This window comes from Magallana gigas, chromosome 5 (genome assembly GCF_963853765.1).
Source record: "Magallana gigas chromosome 5, xbMagGiga1.1, whole genome shotgun sequence".
NCBI classification, from domain to species: Eukaryota; Metazoa; Mollusca; class Bivalvia; order Ostreida; family Ostreidae; genus Magallana; species Magallana gigas.
In genome coordinates, this window is record NC_088857.1 from 31776526 (window position 1) to 31792540 (window position 16015).

Below are 16015 nucleotides of genomic sequence, written 5' to 3' on the forward strand. Positions count from 1 at the left end.
GCAATTTTATTAATCCGGAGAAAAACTATATTACACATTTGATTTTAAAATTAGTTGTAACGTTTGCTTTTCCTTCGAAATATTTCATGTCCAGTGCTGTGCTGTAACTGAGTGTAAGTTGTAAAGGTAAACACAAATGTAAGTATTGTTTGAACGGCTTTTTGTATAGTAAGATGGTTTACAACTGATTTAGTTTTTGTCTTGATTCTGAACACAAGAGAATAAACCACATAAGAGGATGAAATATTTTAAAGAGAGATGACAAAACTGAGACAGTGTTGATTTACTATAATTTTTAAAGTTCAACAGTTGAAAACCAACCACCATTGATTGAATTCAAGCATTGTATAATCTGTACACATACTTATGTATCATTTAACGAGGCCGGGTCTAATTTGTTCTGCCCTAGATTTTTGGATGAAACGTTTTACATGAATTTCTACTGATATAATTATTATTTTAAGATTAAAAAATAAGACATTTACCACACCGTTTGTTTAGGGGGTCATCTCAAAGTTTGTTCGTCTTTAACATAGGACCCTATGGGATTTTGCTTGAAATGTATCAATTTTGCATAATTTTTACATTTTTTCAAAACTTCTGCCCTAGGGATTTCTTTTTCTGTTCTACATATTAAAGTTATTGCTAAAAGGCATCAAATTGTCAAATAAAAAAAAACTTTTACCTCCTGGTTTGTTCCAGGGGTCTTATCAAAGTTGATTTTTGTATGCCCAATTTCCCAGATTCGTCAGATAATGGCTATTTTTTATTTGAGAAAGGCGGAAAAGGTGATCTTCTTAGTATTATTAAAACATTCAGACATATTTAAGTAATAAAAAAATATATAACATCACATATTAAGGGTCATTAATATAAAATACATGGTTACTGTCTTGAAATATATGAATTAAGCTATATTTAGGCGGGTTAAGAAAACGTGACAGAGGGCTAGGCTTGCTGAACCCTCTTCATGTTTTCGACCCGAGCCCTAATATAGCTTATACTTCGAGATATTTATGTTTATTCCACAATATAACATTATTTTTACGCATCAAACGAGACATTTTCTACAATTTTCGCTGAATATCTGCAGTTGAAACTATAACGCCATGGCGTCAACTAAGCAAAAAGATGACGTCACAATACAAATGAAACGCTGCGCGAAAGCGTGCATACTCGTTCTGTACTCGGCCTCGTTAAACAAGTCGGGAAGTTGGTGCGTAGTGTTCAATATGGATGCTATTTCATAAAACATTTGAATTTATGCTCTATTAGAGAGATTGAGATTTCAAACGGGGTACGTGTACATGAAAAAGGGGAAACCACCTAAATTCTTCTCGTATTATGTCATCAGTTTTTGTGACGACATGGTTTCTACACGTTCTCTAAACTTGTAGAGTGTCGTCTACACGTAAGCAGAGACATAAATAACAGAGATTGGCAGCTGATCGAAATCTCGCGAAATCCCGCGGTCCCTATTGTAAAGTGTTCCCAGTTTAAATCAGTATATCTTTCTAATAAACAATTTTATCGAAATATAAACAGTTAAAACCTATTACCAAAACATGAAAAATATTTTATTTTCATGAGTTTTTGTCATATAAACAATATTAAAAGAGGAGTTTTAGGAGGCAATTGGCTACCTGTCATCCGAGACTTCGCCAATGTTTTATACCTGGCCAATATATTTTCTATACATTGATCTTATTTTTCAATTTTTTGTTTCAAAAATGTCTAAAACCTATGCACACTTTTCATTAAAACAATATACTTTTGGTTTAAGATCATTATCTTAGTTCACTAAAATGTAGTTCTCAAAGTAAGGTTGGTCCTGTACCATTTTTCAACAACAAAACACGCTAATGGCGGAGTTATTTATGTCTCTGACGTAAGTACAAACATGTAGCTTTTTACAACAAATAATACCTTATTGATGAGTGAATGTATTCTTGTGATACATATTATATAGATTTTTAAACTTCATTTGCATGAAAATTGATAAGAAATTTACCATTTATTTGGAATTAACTAAATAAATTCATGTCACAAAACTGCGTCGATTTACGTTCATGTTTATATCCTACAATTAAGTTAAGAAATCTCAACTGATAAATTACAAAAACATGTAGGTGTAGTTTTAATACACTTACGGGTATCCGTACACGTTTTAAATCTCAACCTCTCAATTACATAAAAAAAAGATCAAAAACCCAAAATAGATTGTCCAATATGAGATTTATTTCATTTTAGAGCTGTCTAGAAACAATTTAGTGTAAAATGTTATTCAACATAGCTTTGAAACTGCATCCATAAACCAGGGCTCTTAAGGTTATACAACATGCAATTTCGATTATGTGTGGGTCTGAAAGTACTTTTAAATGATTTATAAGACGTGTTTCAACGTAATGTGTTTTGGAAAAATATACCTTCTTTGGGTATTTTTTTTTTATTTGCTGTCAAAGTTGGTCAATTTAGTTTCTTTCCAATGATGATGTCGATGAATTTAAATAATTTAATGTTTTTTTAATGATTCAACAATGATTAACGATGATTACACATCAATTTATTTTTGTGCTAGGACATGGAAATTGGAATGAATTGTAACTTGGTTGTGTATCACATTTGAAGTCAATACTTCTTTTTATTGTTGACAAGGCGATCACGCTCTCAGCTGGCAATGGTGCAAACCTTGAAAACATCCTAATATGCCTAAAATTAAGAACATCAGCTTAAATACTAGCTGATACTAATTACTGCAAACATTTTGAATTTCTTCTCCTTACATCAAAATTTTACATGTACCGGACCGGTACTGTAGAAGGAGATTTTTTCGTTGGGTTAAAATTTTGTAGTTTTTAAACCAAAACATTTTCGTTGGCATTTAATTTTTGTCATATCGTAATCCCTAAAATGTGTTGTATTTATTAATACTTGGGTTAAAAATTGAATTTTGTTGATTTATACTGCCAACGAAAACAATAAAATTAAACCCTCAACTAATATTTCTACTTCTAAAGTCTGGTTGTTTTCTAATTTTATCCTGAATATGCTGAACTTTTGTGCTAGCATTTGAATTTTTAAAGATTTTTTTTCCCTTGTTGTTTTTAGAGAGTGGATAACCCTTCATTTAGCTCAGTTGGTGGAGGGCAGGCTTGGGGCGAATTACATTGTAAAGTAATGCATTACATTACCATTACTTCATGAATTTGGGCATTAAATTACCATTACCATTACTTGATTTTCTTGAAGTAATGCATTACATTACCATTACATGAGTAAAGTAATGCATTACCATTACCATTACTTTTTTATTTTAGAGTAAAGCTAATAAAGAGTTTTTGCAAATGTTTCAAATATACAACACTCTTTAACATATCTACAGATTAAAGCTCAGTATCAGGTTCAAATTCAATGAATAAACAAGAGTCATTCTTTATTTGCTCAATATATAATCATGTGATTATATAAACAACATATTACATAAGTAAAATGATATTTATAGACATTTGGCATGATACAATATCAGATATGAAATAGAGACACAGGATAACATGCGTAACAAAAAACAATTTATGAAATAATGTTACGGTTTTTAAAAGCTAAATATAGATATATCCCCAGATTACACAAAACTTTATAATTTTGGACACTTAATTTTATTTATTTATAAACAGATGATTTTCCCCAGTTATATTTCTTAATATATTTTAATCGTATTTTTTTTTACTTTAAGACAAAAGATTGCTGTTGCACTTTATGATCGAAGTTTCAAAGGGTTCATCTTTTAAATGCATCCATCTTCCGGGCTATACTAAATAAATGTTTTGCAGGAGCAGTCAAAGCTTGGACTGGAAAATACTGTTTGACAATCTTTATCTTAGGATATATTAAGTGCAATAATAGATTAAATACATAAATCTTGTATTTTTTATCAGTCCAAACTAATGTACAGTGTAATTAATATACAAGAGAGAGACAGAGAGAAAATAAGTAAGATTATTTTCAAATGGGTTATAATATTGGAAGTGATATTGATTTTCATCATGGATGGACAGTGCATTCATTTTGCTTTTAAAGGTGCATGTCTGTCTCCTATTCTATTGTGACATAGCGAAGGGAAGGGGATTGGGGTGTTTAGTAATTCTTATAACAATAGATTGTTTTGATACTTAGATTATCCTGGGGGCATAGTGTGTTGTTGACACATTTCTTATTGAAGTGCAAACTAATTAGAGTAAATTGTTTAAAAACTCTTAATAACAACACTCTTAAAAATGTTATGAAATTGTGCTGTTATCTTTAGTAATATAAACAATTCAAAAATGAATTTTAAAAAACCTTTTTTATAATAAAACATGTAAAATTAAAACATTTTTTTCTCAATTAGAATTATTTCTTTCTTCTTTAAAAATAAATTTAATCAAATTCAATTTCAACTATTCATTTATTCATCACATTTTTTAAAGTGAACATGCATAAATATGCATAGTAATGCAAAGTAATGCCATGTAATGCCAGCATTACACTAGATTTTCGAAAGTAATGCATTACATTAGCATTACTTGTAATGCTAATTTTGAGGCATTACACATTACTAGCATTACTTTGAAAACATGTAATGCATTGCAATGCATTACCATTACATTTAGCATTACCCCAAGCCTGGTGGAGGGTTTGTTTTAATTTACCTTTAAAGGGTTGTAAGAATGAGCCTTATACATGTAGTTGTTGTGGCCCCCTATGAACTAGCATTATTAAGAATTATGCAGGCAGTTAGTTCATCTTATTGTAAACTTGCCCTAAATTTTTGCCAAATTTTGCTTAATATTTTATAGTTTAATCCTAGCAATACATTGTAAAAATAAATTGAGAGTGCCCGATACAGTTATTACATGTTATTTCAAACACATGCACACAAGCTAAATGGAACATAAGTACATTACTGTGTAATTTTCAAGTTTAGCTCATATTATGGTAGTTAACATTTTTCCTTTAAATTTGGTCTGAACTGCACACAAACTTTATTTCATCATGATGCCTAAATGATTATTGCAATCTGAAGAAAACTGAAGGTAAATAGAATTGGCACAATTATTTGCTACATTTGATCTATAAATGTACATATCACCTCATGACCTGTTAATTGTCAGTTAATATTATCTATTGACATTACAGATGCTTTTAAATACATGTACTACACAATGTATCGTTATAGATACCAATAAGGGCATGGTCTCTGTTCTCATGCAGTTAAACGTAAATTTTGGAACCGTTGTTTAGCCTTTCAGCTTTATATATTTTATATGAAAGTGACATAAAATATATCAAGATTACAGTCCTTATTACAATCACTCTGAGTAGTGCCTCTTCAAATCTCTATGGAACTTTCACCAAATGATATACAGCTCAAATAAGGGGACTTGTTCTGATGGTTACACATGAAATAATTTTTAAGTACAGTAATTAATTTGCACTGAGATTTGTACATAGGTATATGCATTGACACATTAAAAAAAAATAAATATCGAAAATTGATTCTTACTATTTTTATTTGAAACATTCTTACTCAGTAATACATGTATTAGGATGTGATTTTATAAAAGTTATCTTTCTTAGTTCTTTATAATTGCAGTATCATATCTATAATATTGTCTTTAAATTGTAAAAGACCATTTATTTTTCTTAGTTCTTTATAATTGCAGTATATAATATTGTCCTTAAATTGTAAAAGATCATTTATACCTGTATGATTGTTTGAAGACTTATTTTATAATAAACTTCAGGCATATAAAGCAGTCAAAACATGTAGGAAGATCAATATAAACAGCACTTTGATATTTAGTGGGCTGAGTACATGCATGCATGTTCAACATCAGTTTTATTTTTTCATAGTGTTAAATTGTTGGTATACTTTGGTATGTGACAGGAAATTTTGTACTGCCCAGCTAATATATATCTGTAAAATATTTTCAATTTAAAGCTGATGGTGATACAGTAATTAATTGGACATAATAAAATGTAGTTTTGGTAAGAATGAGCTGTAAGGTATAATCCAAGTTAATAAAGCTTGGTAGAGATATAAATAATTGAAAAGACACGGCAGTGGGGTACGTGCATTGTGCACTGCATTGTCGAGCAACAACGATTTATCTTAAGTATTCCATAATGATTGATTATACTCGTGTTGTAATTATGTGCAGGAAGTTAAGAGAAAGATTGTTTATCTTCATTACTTGGCATTTCTATTGGCGTTTCTCATCAAGCATCATGTACGTAAAAAATCAACTTCATACAGTCTGAAAATTTAATTGCCGTAACTGCAGAAGTTAATTAAAGTCTTCCTAGTAAATTAAATAATTTCAATTATAGTTGCAATTGGTTTAATGTGAAATTATTTGAAAAGAAATAATGATTGAATCGTTTTCTGACATATTGATTTTTTTTTCTCAGTTTATAGAATACAGTAAGCTAGTTTATTTTCATACAAAACTATTTCTTGAAATGAAATTTATTTTATTTTATTTTTAAACCGGCCTAAACCTTAGTGAAGATAAATGATATCAAAATACATTTACAATTTCAATGACGGTAACTAAGCATATATTTGTTATTATTTTATTGCTTTACACCTTCATTAAATGAGTTGTCAATCTTCGAGCTTTCCAGCTGTGAATGTAAAGTCTATCAGAACTGTCTGGAATTGAGCCTTTATTGTGGAATTAACTGAGTATTAATCAATACTTGATGCCAGTTTTATTTGCATTCCTAACTCAGCAGAAATATTGAGAATCTATTTATATCGAGCCTAGCTGCCGTATATTTGACCATCACTTTCTGTCCTATCCTGAAACTGACTCTCAAATAACTGCGGTTTAAACAAAGCCCCAGTTGTAGCTAGGTCATATATTAATACACTTAGCAATATAATCTGGCTGTTTAGTGGGTTGGCATTGCTGAAAATTGAATGCAGTTCTATAATCCACAGATTAAGTGGACGGAATTTGTATTTCGGTTTAAAAAGTGAATCATTGTGACGTGAACGTGTTTAACACACAGTGGATTTACTGGTCGTGAAAACATTGATTTTTCTAAACTTCAAATTGTGCACCTTTTTGTACAAGTGCTTTTTTTGTTGCAGTGGAAAGAACAACATAGTTGCATGGGGTAAAGATCTGTTGGCCACAGTATTTCAGGTAAAGTTTTTTTGAGGATTGAATCATTTTTGTAGGGCCTGTTTTCTTCTGATGATCGACCTACAGGTGATAAGGATTTTTCTTGTTAAAGTTTCTTTAATTTTGTTTTACATCTCAAAAAGACATTAATATTTGTGTTTATCAAGCAGCTTTTAGGTTAATACAAAGTACTTAATAGATATCAGAACTGTGATTCAGAGCTATATGATTTAACTTTTTATGGGGGTTGACGTGTAAATTAGCATTTTTATCAGTTTTGTTTTAACAAACATAGGGTTTTTTTTTGTTCACATACAGTTCTTCTTATTTAATGTTCTTTTAAAGACGTGTCACACAAGTGTTCTTGCTCTTACTGACACAATCTATTTTTTTAAATGTAGTATATGCTTGATTGAGTGAAAGTTATAAACTGTTTTCTTAGTCTAAAAGTAGTAGGGCACTTGAATTAAGTTTTTATATTTTCTATGCATCCTAAGTTCTATTTAAAAAGTTGGTATATAAGACTGAAAATATGAATTGTGTGTTGTGAGTGTTTTGACGTAACTGTTCTGACTTTCATGCAGCCATCCCACATCTAGATTATATACCCACTTAAAGAAAGGGATATATCAGTATCTCAAACACTTTTGGCAGATTGAGTTGGCAAAGAAAAAATTTGGTAAATTGATGGTCACTTTTGATTAGTTAGGATATGAGTAGATCAGCTTGCAAATAAAAAAATACATATTGTAGATTCCTTATTAAACGCAAGTAATTAATATCCGCATAAACTCGCGAGAAGTAAATCATGCGAATTTTTCAATCTCACTTTTAGTTTTCAAACAGATGTAAACTACATGAACATATTAGAAAAATTTGGCATTTGCAATATTATGTTCTTGCGATTTGATCTAAAACGGGTGAATTGCAGAATTAAGTACTCGCGTAAAATAAGGTAATGAGCTACAGTAATGAGAAGTATTTTGAAATATTTTAATTGACCTCCATAGGTCATTGTGTTTTTAAAAGTAATTTTAATCTCTGAAGTTATAGAAAAATAGATTTAATACAGGTATAAATATGCATTGGTCAAATATTGGCAATATATATATATACATACCCAGAGGACTGGTTGTCCCCAAAATTTTATAATTTCAATATGTTCGTGTCGTTAACCATTTTCAGTGCTTTACATAAATATTCAATTTAATGGCTGAGTATCTATACATAAAATCTGACATTTTAAAAAATGCCTAGTGTTTTTGATTCTATTTAGTGCTTTATACACATACACAGACATGTATATAAGTGTGTAAAGTGTTTGTCATATCTGGATTTGTCTTATTGTCATTTGTACTGTCTTTGATTCTGTCACTTTATCCCAATCAGTGATAGTGCAATTTTTAGGACACTGTTTCAGATCTTCTCACCAAAAGTATTCACATCCTATTGATATATACAGTATGAAGAGGACAATTGATTGTGTTCACACATTGATTAAAAGTGCAGAAAATACATTGTGGTTCTATATATAGTTCCTGACAAATGTGGAAAACAGGAACAGCTGTAGATTTCTCTTTCACTGCAGACCAGTCACACTGTCTTATGAAATTAACCAAGCAGAGTCTAGTTAGTCGTACCTTAAATTGAAACCATTTGACTTGATTAGCTCATTTTAGTGACATTAGCTTCACATAACAAATAAAACTGATAAATTTTTTGGTATCACTCGATCTTTCTTATCGATAATTCTCTTGATTACGATTGTGATTATGATTGTATCTTACGATACATGTATCTACTGTATATCCTTTGATTATGTTTTTCTATCTATAATGTTAACAACATTATCAATTCATAATTCACAAGGAGACCCCATACAGATATTAAATTTATATAATTATTATATACATGTATATAACAATTTTAAATTCTGAAATTTCAGTAAAAGGTAATATTGAATTAGAAATGGAATAAGTTTGAATCACATATTACTGCATATCAATTGATTACAAACTAAAAGGATTATCATGATGTGACACTCACTGGTTGTATTGTATGCAGTACTACTTTACAAAAGGTGTCAGAACTATTAAAGGAATAAGGAATCATTCTTTTGAGTATTATGAGGTGACAATTTTTGTCGGGGTGTGGTCAAATCCAATAAAGCCCGAAAACCACTCTCTGACCAAAATTATCACCGCAGCCAATACCGTTTCTCGGTTATGCTATAAGACACGCCCAATTTGTGTCACTCATGTTTTATGAAGTTATTGTGTTTTAGGGTTCAAAATTGATTTGTAATGTTATCACAGACAAAGACTGTTGAAAATGTATATGTAAACAATTATTAGAGTAGATTGCATTACTTAGCTAGTTGCCAGTTGAATGGTGCATTAACCCATGGGCTCTTGTTAAAATGAACAAATACACAGTGCATGTCAATGGCGATGGTGTTGTTTTGATAAAATATATTTCACGCGACGTGTAACACTACCTCCGTTGATGTATTAAAGCAATTCAATATTAAATGAGCATTATATTAATTAAAATGTGGGGTTTTTTTCTGCTGACCAAATGACAGGAAATATGAAATGTACTTACCGGTAGATAAAGTAAGGAGTTAATGTAAAATGTACTTTAACATAAGCATTGTGGTCATGTATTTGAAATGACACTCAGGACTTTCCTAACTTAGAAGTACTAAGCATAAATTAAATTGATTCACAATACGTTTTTGTGGCATTTCCTTAATAATGTTCTTTGGAGTTGGGTTTACTTGGTTTTAGGAAATATTTCAAAATGTTAAAAAATACGTATATTAAATCATTAAAAAAATGCCTTTAAGGAGATTCAATGAATGTCCGTTTGACATTTTTCACGCCTCAAACTCAAAATAAAACTGGTTTACGTCATATATGTTATTGAAAACTAAAAAAATACCCATTGCATCATAATTTCCTCAGGACATCCAAAAAACATGACAAGATAAGTGGATGACATTATAAGTCTTAAGCATTCTTGATATAAAGTTGTACTGAATACACCACGTGAAGTCATGAATCTTTTCTTGATACACAGACTTATTACGTAGTGTTGAATTTACGTACAGGATGTCTGAACTCGAGTGAACAGTGTAATGTCATGAGAAGACATCCTTCTTCTGTATTGGCTATATAGCCCAATCCAAATCTATAATTGTTTACAAAAAGGGATCTAGGAAAAGCTAGCTAGCGATATACTGTGCTTAAAGCTGTGTATGTGTATGAAAGACAGCAGTCGGCAGCTGGACTTGTCAAGAGATATCAGGTAGGATTCCTGTATAATTAAAGCCTTGCTATAAAAGAGTTATTGGGAAATTAAGATAGGGATCAAATCAGATGGAAAAAAAATCTTTATCCTGAGAAATGAGAAGATGTATTGATAATGTGTTCATCAAATACAAAGAGTGATAAATATGTAGAAGTACCTTTATTTATTGCGTACAGTATCTAAGTTCGAATAATTTGAACATTAAAGGTGGGACATATATAATATATACCCAATAAACCAGTGCCTGCGCACTTGGAATATGATTTTACAATTGCTGACTATAATCTCTAAAGGTTTTTATGGTAGATATTTAACCTGGCTTAGGGCACTGACACCAGTTTATTAGGATTGCAATATTAGTTGTGTACATCTCTCATTGCTGGATTATAATCATCCTTGTTCCCCCTGTGGGCCTATCTATGCAAGCATGCATGGCTGCTGGGCATTTATGTACAGGAGTATTACGAATCGATCTGTGACTCTATCATTAATTTTTGCAGCGACCCTGTGATGACACATACTGTAAAGAATGATTGAAATTTATTGCAACGACGACATTCATTTATTTTGTTTTGTTATCTTTCTGATAAAGTACGTAATACTATTAAAAAAATCTAATGACAAACAGGTGAATTGAATTAAATTCAAAATAGTTAAAATGTGTCCGGCCTATATGTGTATGTACTCAATGTATCAACTTTATGTCATTGGATAATTTCAAAACTTTAAATTTATATTGTTGGTATTTGAGTTGGTTGCCATAATTAGCTACTGCATGTTGCAAAACAAAAATGCGTATTAAATTTACGTATGTAAAGATTGTGCACTTGAATTTGTCTGTGGCAGTTTAAAAACTGTTAAGTGCGTTACAAGTTCCTAAGATGCCACCTCTAAGATGCTCCATTGTGTCTCCCTCTCCTTACCCCCCCCCCCCCCCCCCATCTCTCCTTTAACTACTAAGTATGTTTAGTTTAATCTTTTGGCTAGAGCCTGAACTATAAAGAAGGATCAATGAACAATTAATACAGCATCACTGCATTCAGTAGTCTCTTGCAGCATTCCTTGGTGAAGGGGTAGCTTTGATAAGGGGGCATTTGTTAGATATACAACTGGGTTTATCTCTAGAAAATTCAACAACAGATCGAGCATTCACTTCTTTTCTGAGGCACTTAAAATACTCAAAATTCATAAAAGTGAGTATTTGAAGGAGTTCAGATCCCAGCACCAGAGATAAAGACTATAAATTGGTTGTTCGAAGGTATTTAGGCAATTTTTTCACTATAGGAAAATGGTGTCATGTTATGTCGGAAGCAGATTTTATCCCTTGAACAGTTTAATGTCGAAATACATAAATGATAAATAGTTTTATTACGCAATATGAAACAAATTTTAAATTCCTTTCATTTAGATACGTAATATGTATATATATCCTCGCTTTGCAACAAATGTCAATTACAACTAAGTCGGGTTTATAAGAGAACTTCAAAGAAATGGATGAAATTCCACACAAAAAATGAACTTGTTATATCATTTTGACAATAGAGTCTTGATAAGAGACAATTATAGGAAAAAAAAATTGGAGCAAAATCAATGGTTCTAAATGAAAAAACAGCTGTGGATCACAAAGAGAATATAAATGCTAGCTGCATGTTTCTATATAACTAATATCAACTGGCAGAGACTGTAAAATTGGGGTTTTTTCCATGTTTTTTGTTGTTGTTAATTTAGCTTTGAAATTATTGAATTGTTGTCTGGATTCAGATATACCTGGAGGACCACTAGTACTGCTCTTGTAGGAAATAATTAATTAAATGTGCCTTTAATTTGAGATAACAACAAGCCTTACTACATTGTACTTAAATGATTAACAGATTTGTGAGCTAAGATTGTTTCTTTGTTACTGACACAACAATGTCAATACCAAAATGCTGAATCCTAAAATCAATGGAGTATGTGAATCTTCATTGTTTAAATGAAGTGCACAATACATTTTTCCAAAGTACATTGATTTCCTAGAAACAACGAATGTAGGGAGTTAATTTAGGCTGTCAAGTAGGTGGTCATAGAATTGACTGCATGCTTCTATTTCCTGTCTAAGAAATGTTGTTATTGTTTTACTGTACTGAGTGGCTTAAAAATTTGTTAGTGCAAAGTGACTTACATGATTTAATTGTATAAGGTTAATTGCAGTGTATTTAGAAACCTTAATATTGTACATGTAGTTTCCCTTTTGTTTTGGATTGCGTGCATGATCGTAAGTGGCTGGTCAAATAACTTGAGATGAAGTAATATGTAGTTCAGTTATAAAGAATTTCACCTTAATTCTACTGAAAGGTTAAATTCTTTATACTGGGTAATAGTACAAATGTACTGCATATCTAAAAGACTTTCAGATACAAACATGTTTCGGTATGTTCATAAGATATGAAAAAAAACAGAGTTAAATCTTTTTAATTTCTATTGGTGTTTGATCAACACCCAACATCTAAGCAATACAAAATTAAGGAATTGTGACATGATAAAGGTAAAGGTCACAGGATAACCTTAAAATCATTCTGTATTTCATGAGGTCAGATTAATTGTTCTGGCAATACAGTTAGATTTAATGAGTATGACCATATTCATTAGTAGACTGTTTGAAAACCATCTATGGTAATTTATTGATATATAGTGAAGTGTCGGCTTGGACAAACAGTTGCACAGACAAGTGTCCTGCATGCTTTTGATACATGTATGTTTTAGGGCCTGGAAAATTGATTCTGACTTTGCTTTAAAATTGAATTCATAATAGGGTTTTTCAGTGTATCCATGTTATAATGTAGTTAGTAAAATACAATTTGTTTCTTACCAAAAAAAAAAACCAACAAGTTTTGCAGACCTTTCCTAATACCCTTTTTTTAAAGCTAAATTGTGGTCAATAATAAATACTCTTGTCATGCAGACACCTGATTAATTCTTGAACGTTCTAAATTAAACAAAGCAATGACTAGCTGTATGATGATCAGTGCGTGTCAGTGCCTCTTCAGAAGAATGAGGGTTTTGTTGGGGGTTGACAGGCTCTGAAGCATTGAGAGTGACTGTTAGGAGATTACCTCGCCTCCTCCTTACTGGTTGATGGCACATTTTAGCAGTGGAGAGGAGTTTTATGATACAATATAATTATGGATCGTTCACACTGGTTAAAGGATTTAGTCGCGCTTGCTGCAGGATGAACCAAAGAGCAATCATGTAAAGTAATGAGAAGACGTATTTTTAGGCATTACTGAAATTTCAGTACCAAATTTCTTCATATTCTGTGCATTATCGAGCTTATAGTAGGCCGACTTATACATGTATGTTGTGTAAAGAATATTTGATTGAAAATATTTTTACATAATATATCATGTTATTTTTCTTTCCATTTCAGATACACGGTATAGTGTTGAAATCTGAATACACTGGGCTATTATTTCAATAACTGTAAGTATACAACTACAACTGGCTCTTTTTTAACGAATTAAATTCAAATCCCAAAAAATTCACCAAGAGTCCTGGAAATAGTACTTAACAGGAATAGAATTTTTCATAAAAACTTCCAGTAAAACAAACAGGAAAATAATTTGTACTTACGCACCTACTTGTGGTACTATACAGGACCTAAGGGGATCACAGATGAAATAGATTACTTGTAATTGTTTGTTATTTTTGGAAAAACCAAGTAATGACCTATTTCCTAAGATTCCTAGTACCTGGTACATATATGTATCCAACTCCTTCACCGCCTTATAGAAAACCTGAGCTTTCACAGTAGATGAAGTCCTGTTCTAATTTACTTGGTGAAATATTTGTACAGTGTGTGTTAGTTTGTTTGGAACTGTTCTGATCCATATCGAATGATAGTTGACAGGTACATTGATATTTTGTGTATGTAAGAATTAATTCATGATATTTATATGTTTCCTACATATTTTGTAAAATAGAAGATTATTCAGATGAAAGAAGATTTTTCTATTACAGTATGTGGCAGCTCTGTTATAACAAGACATGTACATTGTATAAATGATTACTAGTATGCATATGATTTGCGCTCTCTCTCTCACTCTCCTTTCTCTCTGTGGCTCCCTCCTCCCCCTCTCTCTCTCTCTCTCTCTCTCTCTCTGTCTCTCTCTCTCTGAGAGATAAGTACCTAATGCATTAACATTTACTGTTCCCTAATGACAAATTTACAACCATGGTAAATGTATATATATTGACTTGTTGCATGTAGACATGCTATATTGTCTTATTGTCTTTCATTTGGGAATCTGGATGGAAATTGGTTCAGCTAATTTGGGAATCTCAAGTACAAGTACTGACAAAGTTTTAACACAAGAAATTGATAAAGATATATGCTGTTAATTACGACCACTTTTTATGTGGCCAAGTTTTTTATATCAGGTAATCGGCTTTGAAATCAGTGACATGTATATACAAGAGATACTGCGGATGTTATATCTTGGAATCTAGTTTAAAATCACCGTCACCCAATAATGATTCACCTTGACACTGTTTGATTCCTCCTCCAGTACTGTTTATTTTTAGCGGCCGTTGTTATTGATTGAGGATAATTTTGTATAAACTGGGACTTTTCTGTGGGTGCTGTGTTTTATCAAGCCTGTGAGTGTTTTTTCTACTGTTGTTACAGATTTGAAGCCGTACATCAGTGGCCTTGTTAAAGTTTGTATACACAAATTCAACATATACCGGGATACGATCTGTAATCTGGCATCAACTGGAGCCATTATATAATCGGAAGCAAAGGTGGGTTTACATTTAATTCTTTTTCACTAACTGCCTTCTTAAATTTTGAATATAGAAAAAAATTATGAATATTAATCTGAAATCAAATGATAATACACGGATATATCAGTACAGTGTATATTTGAAATTGTATTGGCTTAAAGTACTAACGGTAGCTGTTAGATATCTTTAACATATTTAAATTAACATTTTTCTTTTAAATTTATAAATATTTACTCTATTTCATGACACTTTATTACCAGTAATTTCCATGAATAAACAAAGCTAAATGAAATTAGAAGAGAGATGATTAAATTAGTTAGTGAAATTGAAGTTATTGGCTGGAGTCAGCTGTCTCAATTCTATCCAGGATGAAATATAAAAAAACCAAAAACTAAATCAAATTTTTAGATGATTTTGATAGCAATTCAAAGTGATTGGAATCGCTTATCCTAATATCCTGTAAATTAATTATGGTCACGTTTTTTAACTTTAACAATTTTTTGGAAAGCAATTAAATTTTGATTTTTAATAAATAATCTCACATTTGAAAATAAAATCAAAAGTTTCCTTTATTACCTTGTTTATTTTAAAAGCATTTCACTCAAAATGTAGTGCATGGTACATATTACACTGGTATATTAAAGCAGTATGTATCATGATTAATGCCACTCGGATCAAAGCATGCTTAATAGGAAATTTAATTTGACTTGAGATAAAATTATGATTATGCTTACTGTACAATAGATGCCTTTAAAAACTCTAAAGACATC

The 16015-nt window shown here is 31.1% G+C and overlaps 2 long non-coding RNA genes across 3 annotated transcripts; both read left to right on the forward strand.

The window, feature by feature from the left end:
- Window positions 1–53: 53 nt before the first annotated feature.
- Window positions 54–15263, forward strand: LOC105344623 (uncharacterized). 2 transcript variants are annotated; one of them, XR_010713948.1, is made up of 4 exons: window positions 54–113; window positions 7139–7193; window positions 13891–13943; window positions 15148–15263. It is a non-coding gene; the product is annotated as an uncharacterized lncRNA (long non-coding RNA). The 2 variants fall into 2 exon arrangements; XR_010713947.1 differs by having other exon boundaries at window positions 61–138.
- On the forward strand, window positions 9717–13671 carry LOC136275411 (uncharacterized). The gene is made up of 2 exons (XR_010713949.1): window positions 9717–10481; window positions 13465–13671. It is a non-coding gene; the product is annotated as an uncharacterized lncRNA (long non-coding RNA).
- Window positions 15264–16015: the final 752 nt, after the last annotated feature.